Source organism: Lipotes vexillifer, unplaced genomic scaffold (assembly GCF_000442215.2).
Source record: "Lipotes vexillifer unplaced genomic scaffold, Lipotes_vexillifer_v1.1 scaffold248, whole genome shotgun sequence".
Classification (NCBI taxonomy): Eukaryota; Metazoa; Chordata; class Mammalia; order Artiodactyla; family Lipotidae; genus Lipotes; species Lipotes vexillifer.
Window position 1 is genome coordinate 251,137 of NW_006777568.1, and position 22,747 is coordinate 273,883.

Genomic DNA, 22,747 nt, shown 5'->3' on the forward strand with positions numbered 1-22,747 from the left:
CCTCCAGCTGTGAGGACACGATCTCTGGAAAGAGGCAGTGCCCAGGAAGGACGCCCGGTACCTGAGCTCTTCTATTTGGGGCTGAGTGTCTGCAGTCACCCTGCAGAGCAGGCAGGTGAGAGCACGAGGATGACGAGCACGGAAGCAACTCCAGCGGGGGGTGCCTGTCCCTTCCTAAGACTATCACCTGCATCAGTTTTGATCTGTAGAATCACCAAGTACTCAGTACTCATCTTAGAAAATATTTTCCAGAACTCGATACCATCAAAGTAATTAGCCTGCAGGCACCCACCCCTCCCACCACATTTCAACAACAGACCAGCACGGTTCCATGTGCTCTGTGGCTTTGAGCTGGCTTCTGGGTCTAAGGGTCTCCAGAGGTCTTGGATCTTCCCAGAAATAAGCCTCCTTGGATGGGATCCACTCTCTTCCACAATGGAATGAGAGGTGGGTCAGGGAAGGCTTTCTAAGCATGTGAATGTGAATGGCCTTAAGGAAGGAACCAGGGAATGAACGGAAAAGAAGAAATGAGCCCTTCAAGATGACCAAGGAGAGGATGAGCCCTTCAAGATGACCAAGGAGAGGGCGACCACTGAGACGCCAGCTCTGTAGAGCTGGCCAGTTGGGCGATCCTGCCAGCAACACAGCTGGACTGGGCAGGCTCAGGCCTTCTCCAAGTTGCCAGCTTCTAGGAGTTGCTGGGAAAGGGAATCCCCATGCACAGGGCCCTCGGTTGGCCCTGAACTGACAGGGCCCTTTCAGGGTCTGGTCAACAGGAGACCCTGAAGGATGGGGGCTCAGTCCACAGGCAGAGAGCGGCGTCTAGTGGAACAGGTGGCATAATGGCATCCTGGAGAGACTTCTGGAGATGGAGACTATCTTCTCATTGCCCTGACTGCTCTCCCCATTAGGACGTCTGCCCACGGAAAGGTGGGGGACTTCTACCCCATGCTTGGCTTAAATATTTTTCCGCGACAGAGAGAAGCTCCCAGTGACTCTCTTGCTCTGTTCCCTACTTACTCAGTAAGTAGGGGACAAAGCAGAGCACACGTAGCCCTGTGAGCACACACGTTACCACAGGCTGTGAGAGGGCAGCGGCCCAGCGGCCCATGCGCAACACCTGCTCAAACCGGGATTGAGCAGAGCTAAGGGGCAGACGTCACTGCCCTCGACCCACGCAGGAAGCAGGAGAGGGACCGGGACACCTCAGGACCGGGGGGCGCCAGCCATCCTGGCAGGGCACCTCCTGCAGAGCTGGGTGGGGTGGGGTGGGGTGCTGGTGGGGGAGGGCAGCGGACATGGGTGCCACACAGGCCTCGGTGGTCTCCAGGGTTTGAGGGGTCTTCTCAGCAATCACACCCTGCAAATGGGGCTCCCTGGGTGGGAGGCATACAGTCCAGGGGACAGGCATCTTAACCTGGGAGGCAGGGGGCTCTGGACCCACCAGTGACCTGCTTGCTTGGGGAGTTACAACCTCTTACTCAGATGCCCTGCTTCGCTCAGGGGTATCTAACAAAGGCCACGGAGCTGTGGGCATCCCGGGCGCTGCCCACGCTGGTAGCCGTTTCCTCTGGGTTGCTAAGGGAACTGAAATGTGAGCTGTGTTTCTCAGCACTTCCCACTCTTAAAAGGATACTTGAAGAATTTTTATAGTAGTAAAATTCATCTTAAATTGATTTTTTATGCCTGTGCTAAAGATCTCAACCTCTGATTCACTCTGTAGTTCTCCTTTTTAACTCTTTCTCTATTGGCATTAGATAACTATTCATGGGTGAAATGTAATTAAACAGCTTTGATTCTGAAGCAAGGATTTATGATACTACATTTAAAATGAATGGCATTAAACACACACATAAAACCAGCTTTTTAAAGCCATGACACAAATTTCCGTTTCTACAATACAATGAAATTTACTCTCTGCCCTGCCCTCTCCTCTAGCCTTGCTCTGCTCGTCCCTGAAAGAGCTGTGGTGTGACAGTATCACAGCATCACTAACGGCCACTCTTATTATGGAGGAGTTTCTCCAGGCTTCCTACCGACGAACCCTGACACCCCGATAATTATGGGCTCCGTGGCCCACACTCATTTAAATCCTACATTCACGTCTCCCTGGGAGCCCAGCAACTCACCTAACACTAAATGCACAGGCCTGTGGCCACTGCTTCCGGAAAGCACCACTGAGTGGGAGCCCAGCCCCCAGGAGAGCAGCCAGAGAGCCAGCGCGGCAGATGGAGACGAGAGACAACTGTCCCAACATCCGCAGGGCCAGTGCAGAGGCGACATCAAGGGCAATGCCCCCGAGACCTCCCAGGACGTCCTCAATAAAAGTGATCCTGGGACTTCCCTGGCGGTCCAGTGGTTAGGACTTCGCCTTCCAGTGCAGGGGGTGTGGGTTCAACCCTTGGTAGGGAAGCTAAGATTCCACATGCCTCACCGCCAAAAAACCAAAACATAAAACGGAAGCAGCGTCATAACAAATTCAATAAAGACTTTAAAAATGGTCCACATCAAAAATACCTTAAAAAAAAAAGAGTAATCCTCAGGCCAATACTGTGACACTGGAGCCCTTTCGCTTCTTTTTCTTTTTAAACTTGGCACAAGAGGGCTGGCTAGTGGCTGGAGAATGAATTTGGCTTTGTTGAGCTTTTTAACATAGCAGTGGAGAGCATGGGTACGTTTATACAGCAAACATAAAGTCATGTATGGTTTGGTTTAAGGGTTTTTTTTTTTTCAAGAAATATGCAACTGTCGGCAACCCCAAGGACCCTGTAGGAACAAACAGGACAACAGTGTACCACCTTCGGGGATGCTCCCCGAACCTCAGTGTGTCGGAGAGCCCTGTGTGAAGCTCTCCTGGAGTCGTGACCCCTGAGAAGCAGCCAGACCCATTCCCCTGGGCTTGGAGAAAGAACGTTCTGGCGTTGAACTGCATTTCAGATTTGTTTTGACATAAACCTGTCCATCATTCCAAATCAGGACACAGAAAAGCAGGTGACATGCTCCAGAACAAACTTCCGCAGTGGTTTTTTTTCGGTTGTTGTCGTTGTTTTAAAATTTATTTATTTTGTTTACTTTTGGCTGCACTGGGTCTTCGTTGCTGCGCGCGGACTTTCTCTAGTTGTGGCGTGCGGGCTTCTCATTGCCGTGGCTTCCCCTGCTGTGGAGCACGGGCTCAGTAGTTGTGGCACACGGGCTCAGTAGTCGTGGCTTGCGGGCTCTAGAGCGCAGGCTCAGTAGTTGTGGTGCACGGGCTTAGTTGCTCCGCGGCATGTGGGATCTTCCCGGACCAGGGTTCGAACCTGTGTCCCCTGCATGGGCAGGCGGGTTTCTTAACCACTGCGCCACCAGGGAAGTCCCTGAAGTGTTTTTAATAAAGCAGGCAGTGATGCCTTACCTAGATTTCTCAGGAGAACCCATGACTTCACAGCATTAGATACATGAGCACAGAAGGTATCAAAGGAAGACCGTCCATCCCACCTGCACGAGGCTTTTGCACCTCAAGACCCCGGCGTGCAGGAGAATGACAAGGAAGAGTGGCAGCATCACACCCGGGGAAGCGGAGGACTAGAAGGTGACCGAGCCAAATTTAAATGAAACGGCCCTGAGGACAAAGGTCACACGCTCGGGAAGCCCTGCCTGGCTCTGCCGGCCTCCCACAGGGTGTGCTGCACCCCGGGAGGCTGAGCGCTGGCCCGGGCTAGCGAGGGCAGGGCTGCCTGCTCAGGTGCTGCAGCACCAGGAACCCGCGGGGCAGCAGGTGAGTTGCTGCAGCGGGCAGAGGACGCCAGGCTGGCTGAAGCCATCAGAAAGTGCTGCTCAGGCTTCCCTGGGGGCGCAGTGGTCGAGAATCTGCCTGCTAATGCAGGGCACACGGGTTCGAGTCCTGGTCTGGGAGGATCCCACATGCTGCGGAGCAGCTAGGCCCGTGAGCCACAACTACTGAGCCTGCGCGTCTGGAGCCTGTGCTCCGCAACAGGAGAGGCCGCGATAGTGAGAGGCCCGCGCGCCGCGATGAAGAGTGGCCCCCGCTCGCCACAACTAGAGAGAGCCCTCGCACAGAAACGAAGACCCAACACAGCCAAAAATAAATAAATAAATTTTAAAAAGCCAAGCATTTGAAGCCCTTTTTAAAAAAAAAAAAGAAAAGAAAGTGCTGCTCAAGGTCTAACCCCCTCGTGGAGAATGGCTGTGCGCCTGGCAGGCCGCCCGGCAAGTGGGAGGGGCGTCCCCAGCTCTGTGCCCTCCGGTCTGTCCCACGCGACAAATGTGCTCAACACTTGAACCCACCCAGCTGGGCAGGAGGTTTGGGTGTGTGGATTTTGGGGCGCCTCAAGACTTCACTGGCAGCAAAGAATCACTAAAATGATCATAAAATCATAAAGATGTCATGTACTTGGGCTTAAATCTCATTTGATGTAAGGAAACAGGCCCAAAGTTCCGAGTTCCTCCTATCTGGTGGGCACCACTCGTTACACCCAGCGGGCAGACTGTGTGACACACCACGTGCTGGGAGGGCTGGGCCTTCCAGCCTCTCTGTGCGGCCCCAGTACCTTTCCAGCATCTCTCTCTTCGTGGGATGAAGCAGCCTTATGGTTGGGGAACGTTAACTGGTGATGCCAGAGGGTCACCTAAGAAAAGAGTTGCCAAGACTCATATTCTTCTGAGTCCCTCTGGAATCTGGCAGGGTGACCCAGGTGTTGTCCTTTAGCAAGGCTGGGAGATTAGTCCACAAGGAAGCACACGGACTCTCCAATACACTCTAAGCGTGAACAAGCGCCCAGAGCCGTGGCCGCGCACAGCAGCTCAGACCTCCTGAGGATGAGAAGCCTCACCTCTCTGGCTTCCAGGACTCGGTGTGGAGGGCGAGGGCCCCCGGAACTCCAGAGTGGGGTGTCACACCTCACAGGCTCAGGAAGGTGCACATTCGCTGCAGAAATTTAAAACTGCAGTTGAGGTGACGTTATAAATATCACGCGGACACTCTTGCTAGATAGTCCTGGTAAACACACAAGTTAGCCCAAGTTAGCGGAGGCCGGTGGAGTCTCTCGCATTTGCGTCTGATGGATTTGTCCCACATTTAATTATACCTTCTTGCTAAAGCTCAGATGCTTTTCTTCCAGTGGTAGGACTGAAGACAAATCATGCTACCTGCTTTCAATAAAGCCCTTTTTTGTTTGTAAATGAGAAGGCTGAATAAAGGCTTTAAACTCTATATTCCAACCAAATTCAGTGGTTTGATTCCATTCAAGCATTTACTGAGGATCCTTTAAGTACCTGGCTTATTGGCAAGAGTATCGACTTGGTGTTTATAGTCCAACTGGGCAGGCAGGGAAGGTGAAGGTAAAACAGACAGGTATCCACCACCCTCCTGATGGTTGTGCTGAAGGAGCCCTTCCCGGCCCGACTGGGACTTTCACGCCATCGCCATCTGATGAACGAACAATGAAAGTGACAGTTCCGTGACACTGCCTGGTGGCCAGCAGCTGTTTGGGCAATAACACCACACGGGTGTGACAGAGTTTGTGCAGTTTGAACATTCTAGAGTTATATTAGGACACAGAGTAGAAAAAGGAGAAAGTGCTGATGTCAGTAGTAAGAAACACAGATCTCAAATGATACAACTAAGTCACAGGTGAAAAAGGAGGCGTGACAGTGGAGGTTCATCTATGGACACAACTGGAGCCTCCCTGCTGCTGCTGATAACGCGGGCAGCAGTGTTTGCTGTTTATCAGGTGCTGTTCTAAGTGATTCATGCGTTAGCGTACTGATTTCCCGCACAATCCTAAGAGCAACATGTGCTCAACTGTGAAAAAAAGGGAAAACACTAATAAACACGCATCAGGTATCAGCAACATACCCGAGTTTGTATAAAAACGACAGACGTTAATATGTTAGATTTTATTCTCTGAGACAAGAGCTCCTACCACTTGTAACACATGAGTTTATTAACTGACTTTCACGTGTTTGGTTTTAGTGTCTGTTTTCAAAGATGTTTCTGTACAAAAGGAACACGCAAAAGGGAGTACAGGCCGAAGGTGGCACACTCCCAGCTTCCAGGGAAGTCAACAGGAGGGTGAGCTGGAGTTCCGAGGGTCAGCTGAGCAAACCCTTAGTGAGGTTTTACTGTGTGGTTCATAGCAAGGGGAACATAGACCCTGCTCCCTGCCTTTATGCCTTCCGCCCCACAATCACACCCTCCCCCGCAAGCGAACTCCACAGTTATGATCCTATCACAGGCCACCAACGGCTCGCGTCCCAAGGGCGATGAGAGGAGGAGGAAGAGGCAGTTTAAAGTTTAACTGGGCTCCAGTTTACTCACTGTCAGGGTGGCCATTGGTACATTGTTTAAACTGGGTATCAGCTTTTAATGGGCATCCTAAGCCCTCAAAATCTGGGGCTCAAATTAATGTCGGAACCCAAACAAGACTACAGAAGAATTCGCTGTGGTATTTTAAAACACCCACCAAGGGCTTCCCTGGTGGCGCAGTGGTTGAGAGTCCGCCTGCCGATGCAGGGGGACACGGGTTCGTGCCCCGGTCCGGGAGGATCCCACATGCCGCGGAGCGGCTGGGCCCGTGAGCCATGGCCGCTGAGCCTGCGCGTCCGGAGCCTGTGCTCCGCACCGGGAGAGGCCACGACAGTGAGAGGCCCGCGTACCGCAAAACAAACAAACAAACAAACAAAAACACCCACCAAGAACACAGAGAAAACTTGTAAATTTTCAACTCCTCCCCATATAAGGTACACGTCATAAGAACCGTATGTTCTTTTTAAAAAATAATTGCTTTTAAATACACCAGCAATAATAAAACATTTTTAAGAGGCAATTTAAACAGTATACTTGCCAGACAAGAATGCCTTACAAAAGCCTATCTACTTTCTCCCCTAAATGTTCAAGTTGTTAAAAGGAAAACTGTATTTTATCAACACTTTAACATATCATTAAAAATCTCTACTATTTGACAGATGAAGATAAAAACACCCCAAAACTATAGATGAATGATCAGGTCCCTAATGATTCCAAAACAATTACAGGATGCAGAGCAATCGAGTTAAATTTTATTCAAAAGCTTACTACACTTGTGTTTTCTTTTATTTTTCTATCAAGAAACCCATGAGGTTTAAGCACAATTCATTATGTATGAGACCCCACTTGCAGCGCTTGACTGTTGATTAATAGCGAAGTTTGCTGTATGTACATTTGCAACATTAGATGCATACAATATGCTAACTTATTCTTTCACTGAAACTAATTATTTACAAAAATGACTACTTGAGACTACAATTTATTAAATGCATGCATCCAGTCTCAATTTGGCCCCAAAAGACAGCCTGGAATGAAGATCTTTTACTTGATGTGACAACTTCTAGAAATGCTATTATTAATATTGTAAATGTGGCAAATAAAGAGTTCAAATAGCCTTATGTCTATGTTGCATTTACTTTCACCACTGAAGCAGTGAACAAAGAAGCTTTTTTAACGTTTCACACACATATGAGAGGCATATTCCTCTTTCCCAGCTTAACTTAGCTTCTAACAAGTAAAACGCTTACGTGTTGGCAATGAAATAGTTTTAAAAAGAAATAACAGCTAACATATTAAAATGGAATAGAAAACCCTAACCATGTTGCTGCTTATAAGCAGATTTATTACAATTCTGTCAAGAATTTAGTTCATTTGTTGAAAAATCTGTAGAAACATGAAATGTTTATAGAGTCACTCCATCAGTCTCAACAAATTCTTGATACTCCCTCAAGAGTACTTATTCCCAAAGGATTCTGGGGTTAGGTAACTTCGCATTATTCAACCATTCTGCTCCCTTCTCCCAGAAAAGAAGAACACAGAAGAAATCAGTCCACGAATAAGAATTACAAATGTCTCATCTTTGGATGCAGATTTCAGGTGGGGCATCTAGTCAACCGAGAGCATCTTTCAAGCTAACACTGCAATGCGTGTGGCCCCGACTGTGGCCACCTGTTGTGAGTGCCCTCTACAGTCGGGTCTCGCTCTGCCAGGCCAAGCTGTACACCCTCCACGGCTGCCCTTCTGATGCCCTCAAAGACTCTGTGTGGCCTTGCTCTGCTCTGCGTAGGCCGTGTGCCACTGTGGGCTTGGGAGAGGCAGAGAGGGGTCACTGGCCAAGGTGAGGAAACCAATGCCTGTGCCCCAGGAGAGGACGACAGTGTGGAAGGTCATTACGTGCTACAGGGTGCTCCTGCCAGCAAAGTCACGCGCGGACGCCTAAGGAAAGAGAAGGAAAGGGCCCGCTCTGGGACATAGGATTTTAGGGACGCAGACGAACTGAAATATCAGTCAGAGGGTCTCTGCTCTCTACAACCAGTGTTAAGAGAAAAAGTAAATAGCACGAGGATGGGAAATCTCAGGGCATGTAGTCAGATGGGTAAAAGACGACTGGTTTTCTATCATGCAATTTCATATCCTGACTCTCTCTCTCAATAACACAGTTGAGGTCAGCAACAGTTACTGCTCAGCATCACACCTTCATTATACAACATGGCACTTTGGAAAGGATGGAGCCACTGAGTTGAGGACCAACTGTATGGAAATGACCCAAGGTAAACCCTTGTATAAAATTTCGTAGCTGCTATTTACTGACTGCCTACCATGTGCCACGCATAGAATTAAAGACTGTTCCATGTTTATTTCTCCCAATGACCCCTGAAGAGGCATTATTATCTCTATGTTCTAGAAGAGGAAACTGAGGCCCAGAGGTTATGTAATAACAACTAATCAATGCATATGGGATGGAACCAGGATTTGAATTAAAGTCTGTTTGATTCCAAAGACCTTAACCTGGACCATCTCCATGAAATCCAAGTACCCTTGCTCATCTGTGAAATGGAAACAAACGGTCCCTCTAATCATGACAAGCCCATATGTTCACATGCTCTATTCCTGAGAGCATATGCACTAGACAGCATTTAAATTTATTCTTTTATTTTTAGGTAACTTCTGTTAACTTCTCCCTGACCCCCAGGACTACAATCCAGGCCCACTGTCCTATCATTCAAAGACAATGGGGATCTGAGCGTTGAATCTAGTTCTGTTATATTCTAGATGCTTCCAAGAAGAGACACTAGGTGCTCACACAGCAGGGTCCCAGGCTCGCAGACAGTGGCCACTGGCATTACTGCTCCTCACCCGTAACGGAAGGCCATGCTGCTGTTCAAGTGCCTCAATGACCAGTCCACACAACACACAGTGCTGCTTTACACAGGTAAGAGGCCTAAGTCTTAGAACGTTCCCAGCTCATCACCACCGCCCCCCCGCCCAATCCTCATTCTCCAGAAGCAAGGCCCAGTGTGATCAAGGCGGCGTCCCAGGTGGTCTGGCAAACCAGCAAGGCAGGCCCTGCGCTAAGGCAGGAGTGGGCCTGGGCTTCACGGAGACGTCGGACACGCTCTCCTACAAGGCTGACACGCACGGTCTGAATGAAGGCCCTGCACTGTCATGGAGCTGGTCCCAGCTCTGCCTCGAGCCCCGGGGTCCTAGCTGGCACTTCCTTGGTGCTCAGTACCTGCCTGCTGAATGGATGTGTAAACAAGATGCAGTGGTGCCACCACAGCATGTGCACTGAAAAACACCTGCATTTCACATTCCATTTTTCCAATGAATTTGCTGAAAACCATTCCCTTGGGTGGGGAGGGGGGGAACCCACAAAGATTTTCTAAACAGTGCAAGTCACACTTCTCTGCCTTTTCAGATTGTGTAGCAGACTGCCGAGTAACAAAGTCTGTTAAAGCCCAGGGAACGGGCCTCAGATCGGATTTTGCTCAGTTTGACAAGACTCCACAGTCAAAACCTGGAAGTGTTTCAGATTTGAAGACATAAAACTAAGTGGCTCTTCCATTTCCACTCCAGATATGAGCCAATCAATCGCATACTGAGATGAAACCAAAGAAAAAAGAATTTAAACAGCCAATATTTGAGCTTTCTCTTCATTCCACGACCGCACATCAGCCTGCTGAGCGCCGGCGCCCGCCGGCCCCCGCCCTGCCCCTTCCACACACGGTGCCAAAGCTGATCACGCTGCACCCTTGCTCCTCCTTTAGGTTTCCCAGGCTTCCACGAGGAGGTGGGGAGATGCCCCCAACCCGCCACACGGCACACATAGGGCCCAGCAGACGTTCCCGCGGGCTCTGCCTTCCTGTCCGCGGTGGAGGAAAACCGTCAGACCAGGAGCAGGAAGCAGGAACGCGCGTGCCCCTCCCAGGCGCACTGGGAGTTCTCGGATGTGCGCTGGGCCAAGGGGCAGAGTCTCAGAGGCAGAGCGCATGACGGGGAAGGGGGCCGGGCCGGGGCCGTGCAGCCGCTGCTCTGAGCCCCTCACTCACCATCCCGCCGCCTCCCACCCCAAGCGGTTTTTTATTTTTAAAATCTTTATTGGAGTATAATTGCTTTACACTGTTGTGTTAGTTGCTGCTTTATAACAAAGTGAATCAGCTATACGTATACATATATCCCCATATCCCCTCCCTCTTGCGTCTCCCTCCCACCCTCCCTATCCCACCCCTCTAGGTGGTCACAAAGCACGGAGCTGATCTCCCTGTGCTATGCGGCTGCTTCCCACTAGCTGTCTATTTTACATTTGGTAGTGTATGTATGTCCATGCCTCTCTCTCACTTTGTCACAGCTCACCCTTCCCCCTCCGCATATCCTCAAGTCCGTTCTCCAGTAGGTCTGTGTCTTTATTCCTGTCTTACCCCTAGGTTCTTCATGACATTTTTTCCCCTTAAATTCCATACATATGTGTTAGCGTACGGTATTTGCCTTTCTCTTTCTGACTTATTTCACTCTGTAGGACAGACTCTAGGTCCATCCACCGCACTACAGATAACTCAATTTCGTTTCTTTTTATGGCTGAGTAATATTCCATTGTATATATGTCCCACATCTTCTTTATCCATTCATCTGTCGACGGACACTGAGGTTGCTTCCATGTCCTGGCTACTGTAAATAGTGCTGCAATGAACATTGGGGTGCATGTGTCTTTTTGAATTATGGTTTTTCTCAGGGAATATGCCCAGTAGTGGGACTGCTGGGTCGTATAGTAGATCTATTTTTAGTTAGTTTTTTTTTTGTTTTTTTGTTTTTTTTTTTTTCAGTACGCGGGCCTCTCGCTGTTGCGGGCTCTCCCGTTGCGGAGCATAGGCTCCAGACGCGCAGGCTCAGCGGCCATGGCTCACGGGCCCAGCCGCTCCGTGTCATGTGGGATCTTCCCGGACTGGGGCACGAACCCGTGTCCCCTGCAATCGGACTCTCAACCACTGTGCCACCAGGGAAGCCCCTATTTTTAGTTTTTTAAGGAACCTCCATACTGTTTCTCCATAGTGGCTGTATCAATTTACATTCCCACCAACAGTGCAAGAGGGTTCCCTTTTCTCCACACCCTCTCCAGCATTTATTATTTGTAGATTTTTTGGTGATGGCCATTCTGACTGGTGTGAGGTGATACCTCATGGTGGTTTTGATTTGCATTTTCTCTAACGATTAGTGATGTTGAGCATCCTTTCATGTGTGCAAGCAGTTTTTGATTCGTTATCTCTGTGAGGGAATGGCTTCCCTCCTCCCATGAGCCCACGCCGGAGAAATAAAACCTTTGGTAGTAACAGGGCTAAAAACGTACTGCCCGCCCCAATGTGGTTCCGAAAACTGGTCTCTCCACACAGCTTCAAGTCTACTTTGTCATGATGCGATTCAGAAAAAAAAAATGATTTTTCATCTCAGTAAGGGAATATGTCTTAATTTAAATGCTAAAAGAATAACTGAGTGTCCTGAAGGCACTGCTCTTTTCTTTCCAAAAGGCATGTATTACATGGCGACTGACCTCCATGGGGTTTAGTCCCATTAACTTGAGTACTGGGCTTATTAATAAATAATCCTGCCACTAAATTACCTGTCGAGTACGTTGGTTTGTACAGTTCTAAATAAATAATAGATAGTTCCCTATTATCAAACACAGTGCAGTTTTAAAAGAACAGCATAGCTTATGATATGAGACAATACTGCAGTTTCATCTGGGAGCAACTTTCTGTAGCTCCTTTCTCAGAAGGCCTTTGCTTCGCCTGTTTATTGTTGCAGCTGGAGCACGTTAGCTGGTGAGTATAGCTGGAAACACCGTATTTAATATCAGACAAGCATATTGACTATACATTAGCGGCCAAAAAAATCTTAAGCAACTATTAAATGGACAGTTAATGTAACTGTATTTTAAAACTCTGAGGTCATATTTAATTTTGAATTGAAACTCTTAAAATGAGCTTCCTGGCAAGGATGCAGAGTAATGAAACAACATTAACTACAGAAAATAACTAAAAGTCACATTATTAAAATAAATTCTTCTTCCAGAATATGCTAATGTTTGCAAGACAGATGACGAGAAGCAGAAGACATTTGTGCTTCTTAAACAAGTATCGTCACTGGCACTGGAAGCCGCGATTGTCCACTGGAAGGATGATATCATCGGCGTGCAGATGCCACTTCCCGCCGCCCTTTCTTCCTCGAGCTGGCGCCTCTCCCAGCATCTTTTGTCTTCCTTCCAGGGTGCTCAAACTGAGTTCAGCAACACCCTGAGGTCTTCCAATCACAGGTCTACCAGCAAAGAACCCAATTATGTTCAAGGGCAGGGAGTAGTGTAACCGGGGCGGGGCGAGGCCTGAAAAGAACGAGCAGAGGCCGGGCGGAGAGTGAGGGGGAAGGACGGGCAGGAAACACTTCAGCTGCAAAGCCAGCCGGTTAACATTCCCTTTAGGAAGCACCAATTTCTACTCAAAGCAGGTTGGAGAGTCCAATTTTATTTGCCTTTTTCCTCCTCTTAAAAATCAATACAGGCCTCTGGGGGCTGTCACACTTGCAGGCAGGCGGGTCTGTGGACCATGAGCTCTGTGCCTGGACCCGGTTCACAGCCCTCCCAGGGGAAGAGGGAGGGGGTGTCACAGGGTTTGCAGCAAAAAACAGGCAGCATTTATGTACAGGTGTACTCTGACAGCCAGGACAAGGGAAGAGGCCCCGTGTGCACACCCCGCAGCCAGCCGACAGCACCTCCGAGAGTGCCAAGCCTTGATTTGACCCCTGCAGCCATCACCTCGAGCTTGAGAAGAGCGGGGGCGGGGGGGGGGCGGGGGAGGAGAAAGAGACGAGATGCTTCAGGCGGAGCCTGCAGGTCCCATGCTCCCCTCCCCCCAGCATGTCCTCTCTGCGCCCCACTTGGGACCACCCCGTCCCCAAGGCCAGACTGTGGGCCCTGGGCCACGTCCTTGTGCCAACCAGGACCACAAGGAACCGTCCCTGCTCTGGAGTCTCTCTTCTCTCCTCTTCTCTGCTCCCAAGTCCTCAGTCCTTTCCCTGGCCCAGGCCTCCCTCACCGCTTACGGTGGCTCTGGTGAGAACGTTGCCCCCAAAGGCCCTAGTGCCCCGTCCAACTTTAATTCTCTTTGGCTTCGATATGTCTCAGGCTTGAGTAATTTTGAGACCCTTTAAAAAGGAGTCTCAGACGCTCAAGAGAACTGTAGTTTGTGAAACAGTTAACTTCAAAAAGGAAAGTCTTGTTGTGTGAAAATGTCTTTCAATTGTGAAATACTACAGAAGCAGCATTTTACCTTGATAAATAGTAAGACGTTTATTCGTAAAGATTTTAACTGCAGTGAAAGCATAAATGCAAACATCTCATGAGCTCACACATTCCCTGGAAGCGGAGCACCCTCTCCCCGTGCCCCCCAGAGAAGCAAGGTCGAGACCAGGGCTGCCGTGTTTGCCCCCATCCTCCCTTCTCCCCAGTCTGCCAGGAGACCAGCGGAGCGGAGCAGGTACAAAAATAACCTATCAGAAACTAGATGTGACAGGAAACTCCTCTCGTTTCCACTGGCATGTGGATGCTGCCTTGCGATTACCTTTATTTATTTCTGTGTAGTGAAGACTGGGTGAAACTCACTCCTGCCCGCTTTGCCAGAGCCGGTTCACTCCAGATAACCTACCGGGGTGCTGCATCACTGCCGTACTGGGAACAACGGGCGGACGGCAACAAGGAAATCTGGGATCCCCAATGTTCTCCCAGGAGAGGCCATCTCCATTTACACGTGAACTAACATCACAGTTTAGCCGCTCCTGGACATTTTCATGCTCAGAATGTAATGCTACAGGTCCGTCCACCGTAACGCCCTCAGCTCAGGCCCTCAACCCCACGTTCATGCTGGGCCGGTATAGCAGCTGCTGTCCACAGCATCTCCTTGCCAGCAGTCACCCAGCACTTGGAGCCATCACTGGGCTCACATCTGGCCCCATGTAGAACTTTCAAGATCCCCATGGTCGGCACGGCTCCCACGGCTACTCCAGTCAGGGAGGCTGTATTGGAGCCCAGCCAGGCCCATTTCTCCACCTGCACAAGGGCGGAGCTGTGGCAGAGGCAGTCGGACCGCGCGGCCGAAGAGGCAAACCACCTGGCCCTGCACACAAGGTGCCGGCGGACCCTGGCCTACACACGTCGAGCGGAGCTGCCGTGCCTTTGCTCTGTCTCTCCAGGTGGATCCCTACCTCGCCACACTGTTCCTCCTATACCTGTACTGCCTCCGGGCTCAAATCCCTCTTCAAACCCTATTCAACCCCTAGCTAAGCGGGGTCCCCTCTGTGAACTCTGCATCCAACTAGCTGGCCCGTGTGGATCTCTGAGGTGCTGGTCTGGGTGGGGATGCAGAGGTTCCTGGCACCGCGGCTGATGTCTGCTGAGCGCTGGCTGCATACTGGGCATCGTGCTCGGCGCTCTGCCTGCACTAACCCCGTTTCACCCTCATCACGATATACGAGGTGAGATCTGGATTTTGGTTTTACTGATGCGGAAACAAATGCTGAAAGGATTAACACCATCCCAGCCACACGGCTGAGGAGCGGCAGAGCGGGACTAAAACCCAAAGCCCTGACCTGACCTCAACGCTGGCCTCCCAAGCCTGGTGCGGCGCCTTCAATCACAGCGGCACACGAACAAACACGTCCTCGGGGGAAGTATTTCCACAAACTGGGAGAAGCACAGGCCCCGCCCTCTCTCCCGGGGCACACCAGCCCCCGACCCGATGCTCCTGGGGGGCCTCCCCTGGAGGAGTGCTCCCCGAGCCCCCTGTGGGTGATCACCCGCCTCCCTTTGGTTCTCACACTTCTCTGCTCGCTCCCCCACGATCTCACCTGAAAACCGCAGCCGTGGACACTGCCCCCTCCAAGGCCACCACGCGCTCCCACGATCAGAGCCCACGCGCTCCCACGATCAGAGCCCAGAGCCAGCACCCTCCCTGGGGCGCTCCGGCCTCGGCCTCTGGCCTTGGCACCCGAGGTCCGCGCGTCCCTCTCAGCGCTGTCCCCTTGCCCGGGCCCTCCTCTCGCGGCGTCCTCCCTCAGCCCGTAACACCCTCTGACTTTCCTATCGCCACCAGGTCGGAAACCCCTAGACACATGGCTCTTGTCTCCCCTCCCTCCTGTCACCGCTACACTCAGCTCCCGCTGCATCCTGGACGACGACCGCAGCCTCTGAACTGGCTTCTCCACACTCGGCTCCCATCCAGAGAACCCGCCAAAGTCAGACAAACCTTCCCCAACCCTGCCTGGTGCTCGTCGCCATCCCGCTCACGGTCTTTCTGGCCTCCTCACCACGCAAACACAATCAGATCCCAAGCGCGCATCTGGTGCTGGTCAGAGCCCTCACAGCCCGGCCCTGACTCAGGTCCTCCCCTGGGGGGAGCCCTGAGCTCCAGCCAATCTGGCCGCTGCCCTTCCCTGCTCTGCGCTGGGCCTTCCCCCTCCAGGCCCCGCACCTGGAGCTGACCTCGGCCCAGGGCACAGTTCCTGCGGGCAGGGGCCGCTCTGGCTCTCCCGTGTCCACAAGCCCCCCTCAGACCACCCTCCACCTTTGCACACTGGGCGCCTGGCTTCTCAAGCTGTTAGGTCTACGGGGACTGTTAGGTCTGATGACTTCCACAGACACACCCACACGTTCGGGCATCTCTGTATCGCTCACAGCAACCGACACTTCAGTGCCTCTTGTGAAACACTCATAACGTTTGGTGAACTGTTAATGAGGGAGGGAAAATGTCAAGATCAGGGAAGTCAGGGCACAGAGTCGGTACTGAGCGCACTGCAAAGTGATTCAGGATCTACTTTCAGAGTAAAGATAACTACTTTTGATACATTCTATTGCCTTATTGTACTCCTGCTAAGATGTTTTCGTGTTTTCCATCAACTTTGTCATGCGTCCTCTAGAAGGCATAATGACTGAACTTCTTAAGCCAAACTGGTTAAGACACATGCAAATACACGATACAAACTTGCAAAGTTTTAAACTGTGTTGCTACTGCATGTCTTTGTTTTGATCAAAATTTGAAAATCTAAGAAACAGTTTTCTGAACCAGATCCAAGGCACAGAAGGGGAATTTCATGTTTTTCAGCTTTTGGTTCCACCCGGAGCCCAAGATTCAATAGACTTTCATGGATTTAAGACCTACCTGGATGAGTTCATTACTTTCAGAGAGACTCAGTTTTAGCACTCCTACATCTACATACTCTGTATGACCAATCAGATATTATGCTGTTTCAGATTTATCTGACCTATCATCATCTCTTCTCTCCTGGGCATTGCTGGTCCAGCACAGAAATCACTGGAAGCCAAGGATCTGAAGTTGTGCACACAGCACAAGGCGACTGAGAGCACGCTTGTCGACTCTCGGCTGGGCTGATCGGCGTGTGATCAGGGCTCAGGTAAGAGTCTTCCCAGCTCTTCCCAGAGAAATGGCCGTCTGCCTGGGTGCACAATGTAAGTCTTCAGAAGAGCTGGCCTAACCACCCAGGAAAACAGACAAAAAGAGCACAGAAAAGGGGGCGTATGCTTGTGTTAATCAACAGACCTGCTCCACCATTCTGCTTTCCTCTTTAAACATTTTAAAGACTTAAGTCAGAACTGAAGATAAATACTCACTTTTGAGCAGCTGTCCCCTTCCTGGTCCCCGTGTCCCCCTCACTCCTAGTACATTAGGACTGAACATCTTCCTGCCAATCAGTACGCATGTGATTAGAAAACTAACTCCAGTTTCCAAGAATCAAACCAGAAACTCTAGCAGCAGTTGGGTCTAGAGCTCAACTTCTAGGCTTCGAAAAACTGCAAACTATCTGGCTTGCCATTTTCACTGAAATATTTCATGGGGGAAAAAATGAAAAAAAATACATACAGTAGAAACGGGTGACTCTGCTGAAGATATTAAGAAACAAAGGATCAAAAAGAAACATGCTTCTTCTGAAAAAAAACCAAAAAAAACCCCCCAAAACCCAGAAAAACAACCCCCCCGCCCCGCAAACCCACGTTAACACATGACCCGTGCACTCCCCAGCTTTGAGGAAATAAGGGATGCTCCTTGAGGATGGTGTGTGAACAAACCCTCCCTCTTCCAAGTCAACGGTTCTCTTCCTCATTGCTCTCAAGGGCAATGGTGTCACTATTTTCAGTGCATAAACAGGCGTCAAGGTGTCGAGTACGTGCTATATCTGCTGCGGCTCACTACACCCGTGGAAAAGGGGATGGAAAGATGAGGAAAATATAGCCCGACCCTCAGGCAGCCCACAACTTCCTCTATGAGCCAAGCAAGGAGGGGAGGAAGCTGCATGCCTGGGGCAGGTCCACATTTAGTCACGCCTTCCTTCTCAGGAGGCAGATCCTCAGAGAAATGCCCCCGGCTCCGCCCAGATCGGGTGTACAGGAGACCCCAGCATCCGCCTGGAGCCATTTCCTCACTTCTTCCTGGGTTCCCCCCCCTGTCATCACACCCTTCAAACCCATTCCTGAGGTTTCCTGGAAGATCACTGGCTCAGGGTATCTCACATGACCTGGCAGAGAGAAACCAACACCCAGGATGGGGAGAGCCCCTCAACTTGGTATCAAAGACAAAGGCTACTGTCATCTTTCTTACTCATGTGGAATCAACCTCCAGGTCCATCTTCATGGTACCTTGGAAGCCGATTTTGAGTTAGAGATCCCTGTGCTGTTGCTGTTGTTTTTTTCCCCTGACTCAATTTATTAACGGCAGCAAACACTGCTACTTTTAGAAGAACGGCACGGGCTCCCTTACCCAGCAGACACCAGGGCTTCCTGACGTCTGTCTGTTTCTCCTGCTTCAGACATTACGTCTGAAGAGCCACCAATCTTCTCAGAGACTTAAGTAAACTTCTGAAGCCAGAGGAGTAATTGTCTTTATAACTGACATTAAAAAGTGGCATGAACTAGATGACGGATGGTTGCTGAGCACATCTGCCACTGTGCACTGTCTTAAACTTAAGAATAATCAAGGGCGAGGGGGAAGAAAAGGTTTACTGGCCAATCTGGAAATCTAGGGAATAATTAAATACTGTACACTTCATAAATAAAAACAGAATTAAAAACACTTCTTATTCAATTACTTAGAAACACAGATCTGCACATGCAGACAATTCATCACAAAAATGGAAGATATTTCACTTTCTGTGAGGTCCACCTGCTCGTCTCAAAAGCGGACTAACTAATGGTTTCCTCATTAGACTTCCCATAATGATTAGGTGCTATTTATGTGACCTGCTCTGAATGAGCTCAAAGCACTAGGTGTTCTGAAAACACCTAGCATAAGCCTATTCACTCCCTGCGCGAGACATTTAACGAAGCCCTGTGTTGAACCGTTTAGTCACGGAAAGCACAACCGGCTAAACGGGGAGAGGGCCCCGGGGGAGGAGCCCGCACAGGAAGACCAGCCCCCACCACCGAGGCCCCAGGGGTCGCAATCCAGGAGGAGAGATGGAGAGTGCGGCCGGCAGGCCTTGAGCAACAAGTATCGTCTTTGTCCTAAGAGCACGGGAAGCTGTCAAAAGGTGTCACACAAGGAGTGCAGGGCAGGACTGGCCCTTCTGGTGGCTCTCGCCAGCTGCTGGGACTTGGCGAGGCTGCCCATGGCTGGTCAGGAAGCTTCCAACAAGATTCTGTCTTCGATCTTCAGTAACAAAACTCAGCAGTCTCATCGAAACCATTATACATCCCTATTAAATATACTTGTTAACCATTACAATTGATAAAGTTAATACATTTGGCATGTTTGAAAATCAGCAAATTGAATCGTGTATCTGACTTTCAATCAATCACGCGCATCGAATTTAGCTGACCGATGACACTGGCTAACTCTCACAGAATGATCTGGAAACCTCCATGTGATGTCACTCTTATGGATTTACCAGGACAGGCACTCTAAGCTTTTCCCATGGACAATTTCATCAGCTACTCAGGCCTGCCACGGAACTCTAGCTTCTTACCCACAATGCAGACCCCTTAGAAAGAATCCAGGCACTCCAGCAGCTCCACATCGGGTAACTGCGCTTTTTCCAAATCCATGCCAGAAATCTAACATTCCTAACACCTGTACGGGACTGTGCATTTCCTCCTTGCTGGTGGTGCTGAACTGAGGGAAGTTAACTTGTGGAAGAGACCCGTCCCTGACGAAGGGGGATAAGAGAGCAGAGCACAACCAAGGTTGCGGGGAATTTCCCACTTTCCCACTGAAGTCCCCGAGAGAGGTGGTGCTTCCCTTCAATTTCAAGGCTCTGCTCTGAGTTTTGGTATCTTCCTTCGCCCTTTGAATATGATCAGCAGGTACAGTTATCACATGTACAACCACCTGTGTGCATTCATAGATTTAAGTTTTTAAAAAGAAATCATAGAATTCGAGAACACAGAGACGTCCTCTGAGAGGTGTCCAAATTAGGTGAGGATTTAGATTTGTAGAAAAAGAAAGTTGATCCATCTCACATACAGGCTCCAACAAATTTCCCCGTGGCCTGAGACCCCAATAAGCTAGGATGGCTCCCCCATAGCTCCATCTATCCCCAGTACAAGTGGAGCTAATTAATATTTCAAATTTCCCCATCAGCCAGTCAAAAGCCAGAATCTTTGGCAGTTTACACTTTCTTGCAATGGCTGATTTATGCACCATCACCCTTCAACCCACAAATACAACAATAAAAATGCAGAGGAGGGGCAGAAATTTGCAAGCACACTTTTCTCTTCCACACTAGGTGAAGTGGTGTAGATAGCTGTCACTAACACCAAGGGGTTTATTAATAGGCAAAAATTAATTGTATGTAGACTGAATTAATGAGATGGAAAAACATGCACATTTCAGCTAATACTGAGGGGACGGCCTCTGCCGAGGCATCTGTAATGAAGTGGCTGGGCCATGGGACAAGGCGCAGAGCAGCTACCAGCAAGTGGGGTCCTTTTGTGATCATGGGGGTGGAGGTATTGTTAAAAAAATACACTGTGAAATGTAAACATCAGGCAACTGTTTTGAGCACAAAGTTGACCCCCGACGCGTATTCTGCAGACTGCCATCTACAGATTTATAAATAATTCATAGATAAGTTTTTAAAAAGAAATCATAGAATTCGAGAACACAGAGACGTCCTCTGAGAGGTGTCCAAATTAGGTGAGGATTTAGATTTGTAGAAAAAGAAAGTTGATCCATCTCACATACAGGCTCCAACAAATTTCCCCGTGGCCTGAGACCCCAATAAGCTAGGATGGCTCCCCCATAGCTCCATCTATCCCCAGTACAAGTGGAGCTAATTAATATTTCAAATTTCCCCATCAGCCAGTCAAAAGCCAGAATCTTTGGCAGTTTACACTTTCTTGCAATGGCTGATTTATGCACCATCACCCTTCAACCCACAAATACAACAATAAAAATGCAGAGGAGGGGCAGAAATTTGCAAGCACACTTTTCTCTTCCACACTAGGTGAAGTGGTGTAGATAGCTGTCACTAACACCAAGGGGTTTATTAATAGGCAAAAATTAATTGTATGTAGACTGAATTAATGAGATGGAAAAACATGCACATTTCAGCTAATACTGAGGGGACGGCCTCTGCCGAGGCATCTGTAATGAAGTGGCTGGGCCATGGGACAAGGCGCAGAGCAGCTACCAGCAAGTGGGGTCCTTTTGTGATCATGGGGGTGGAGGTATTGTTAAAAAAATACACTGTGAAATGTAAACATCAGGCAACTGTTTTGAGCACAAAGTTGACCCCCGACGCGTATTCTGCAGACTGCCATCTACAGATTTATAAATAAATGATTAGATGTAAAATCTCTGGAGGATTTTCCTTTTCCACAGCAATTACAGGAACAGATTATTACCATTCGAGTGGGGTTTCAGTGAAAGTTCCTTGACTGGCAGGAATCATTCACTGCTGTCCTGTGTCTAAGTCACCATGACAGGAGATCCAATGTCAGTGTGTACTGCGAACGCTTTCACAAGCCAAGTCCATGTGCACGGAACGAACACGTTCTTGAGTTAAAATATATTACTGTCAATGACGGACTTAATTAAGAAAGTCTGAACTTTCAAATGTGACCAATGTCAGGAAGAAATTTTCCATATTTCACGTCTGCGCTTGGTTAAAAGTTCTCGCGTGTGTGGAAGCCCAATACCCACTTGGACATTTTCTGTTTGACTGTTCCGGACCCGTTTTCTAAGGCATTAAAAATTAAAACACAAGGTAATGAGGCTAATCTGAAGAATCAAATGAGCAGCATTTCTCTAGCCTAAGAGTTTCTTTCTTCTCTAAATCATTTTCAGCTTTGGGACCTACTTTCATTCCAAGAATGGTTCTGTCCCCCCAACATCTACACAGGAAAACTCTCGTTTCTGAGATTCACTGTAGCAAAGCGAACACCATTCCCAACCCTCTAGCCCATCTTCTCTTTTAAAAACTGGTAATATAGTAGGAACAGCTTAAAATAAAATTATCTTGAAATAATTTGAGATCCACAAGAAATTGCCAAGGTGGTGAAGAGAGTTCCCAAGTACCCTTCACTCAGCTTTCCTCACTGACACCTGTAAGAAATCATAGCATGTTGTCAAAACCAGGAAGCTGACATGGGCGCGGCACTGGTAATTAAACTAGTATCTTGTTCGGATGTCGCTGGCTTTTACTTGTTTTATCAATTTAAATTCTTATCCTTTAGGGAGTTTTAAAATGGTCTTTTATGTTTCTTTAATGCAACTTTATTACACGTTTGGACTCACATACCCACAACCCCAAGGAGGACACTGCACTGTTCTATCACGCATGCCACGCCCCCACTGCTGCCTAGGGTCACACCTCCCCCGAGTCCTGGTCCTGGACCATCACAGGCCTGCTCTCAGTGTCAGGGCAAGCCTGTCATTTCAAGAGTGTTACAGAGACAAAATCACACTTTTGGGGGCTGGCTTTCTTCACTCAGCATAAGGCCCTTGGGGGCATCCACGGCGTGTTGTGTGTCCAACTTATTGCTTTCATTGGTAAGTGCCCACTGTGTGGGTGGACCCAGTTTATTTCTTCATTCACCTTTGAAAAAACACTGAATTGTTCCCAATTTGGGGCCATTACAGATAAAGCTACTATGAACGTTTGTGTGCAGATTTTGTGTGGACATAAGTTTTCATTTCTCTAGGGTATACGACCAGGAGTGCGACTGCTGGGCCACGTGGAAACTGTGCGCTCGACTTTGTAAGGAACCGCCGTGCTGTTTGCCAGGGTGGCTGCAGGTGTGCAGTGGTCTCTCACTGACTTTAATCTGCATCTCCCTATTGTCTACTGAGCATCTTTTCGTGTGCTTATTGCCAAACGCATATCCTCCTCGGTGAAGTGTCTTGCCCATTTTCTAACTGGAATGTTTATTTTCTTTTTGCTGAGTTTAGA

General features: G+C 49.2%; 1 protein-coding gene across 1 annotated transcript in view; it reads right to left on the bottom strand.

Annotated features, from left to right (window-relative positions):
- MGMT (O-6-methylguanine-DNA methyltransferase) overlaps positions 1 to 22,747 on the bottom strand; it is a 229,821-nt gene that overhangs the window by 45,157 nt on the left and 161,917 nt on the right. The gene's annotated exons all lie outside the window — the stretch shown is intronic.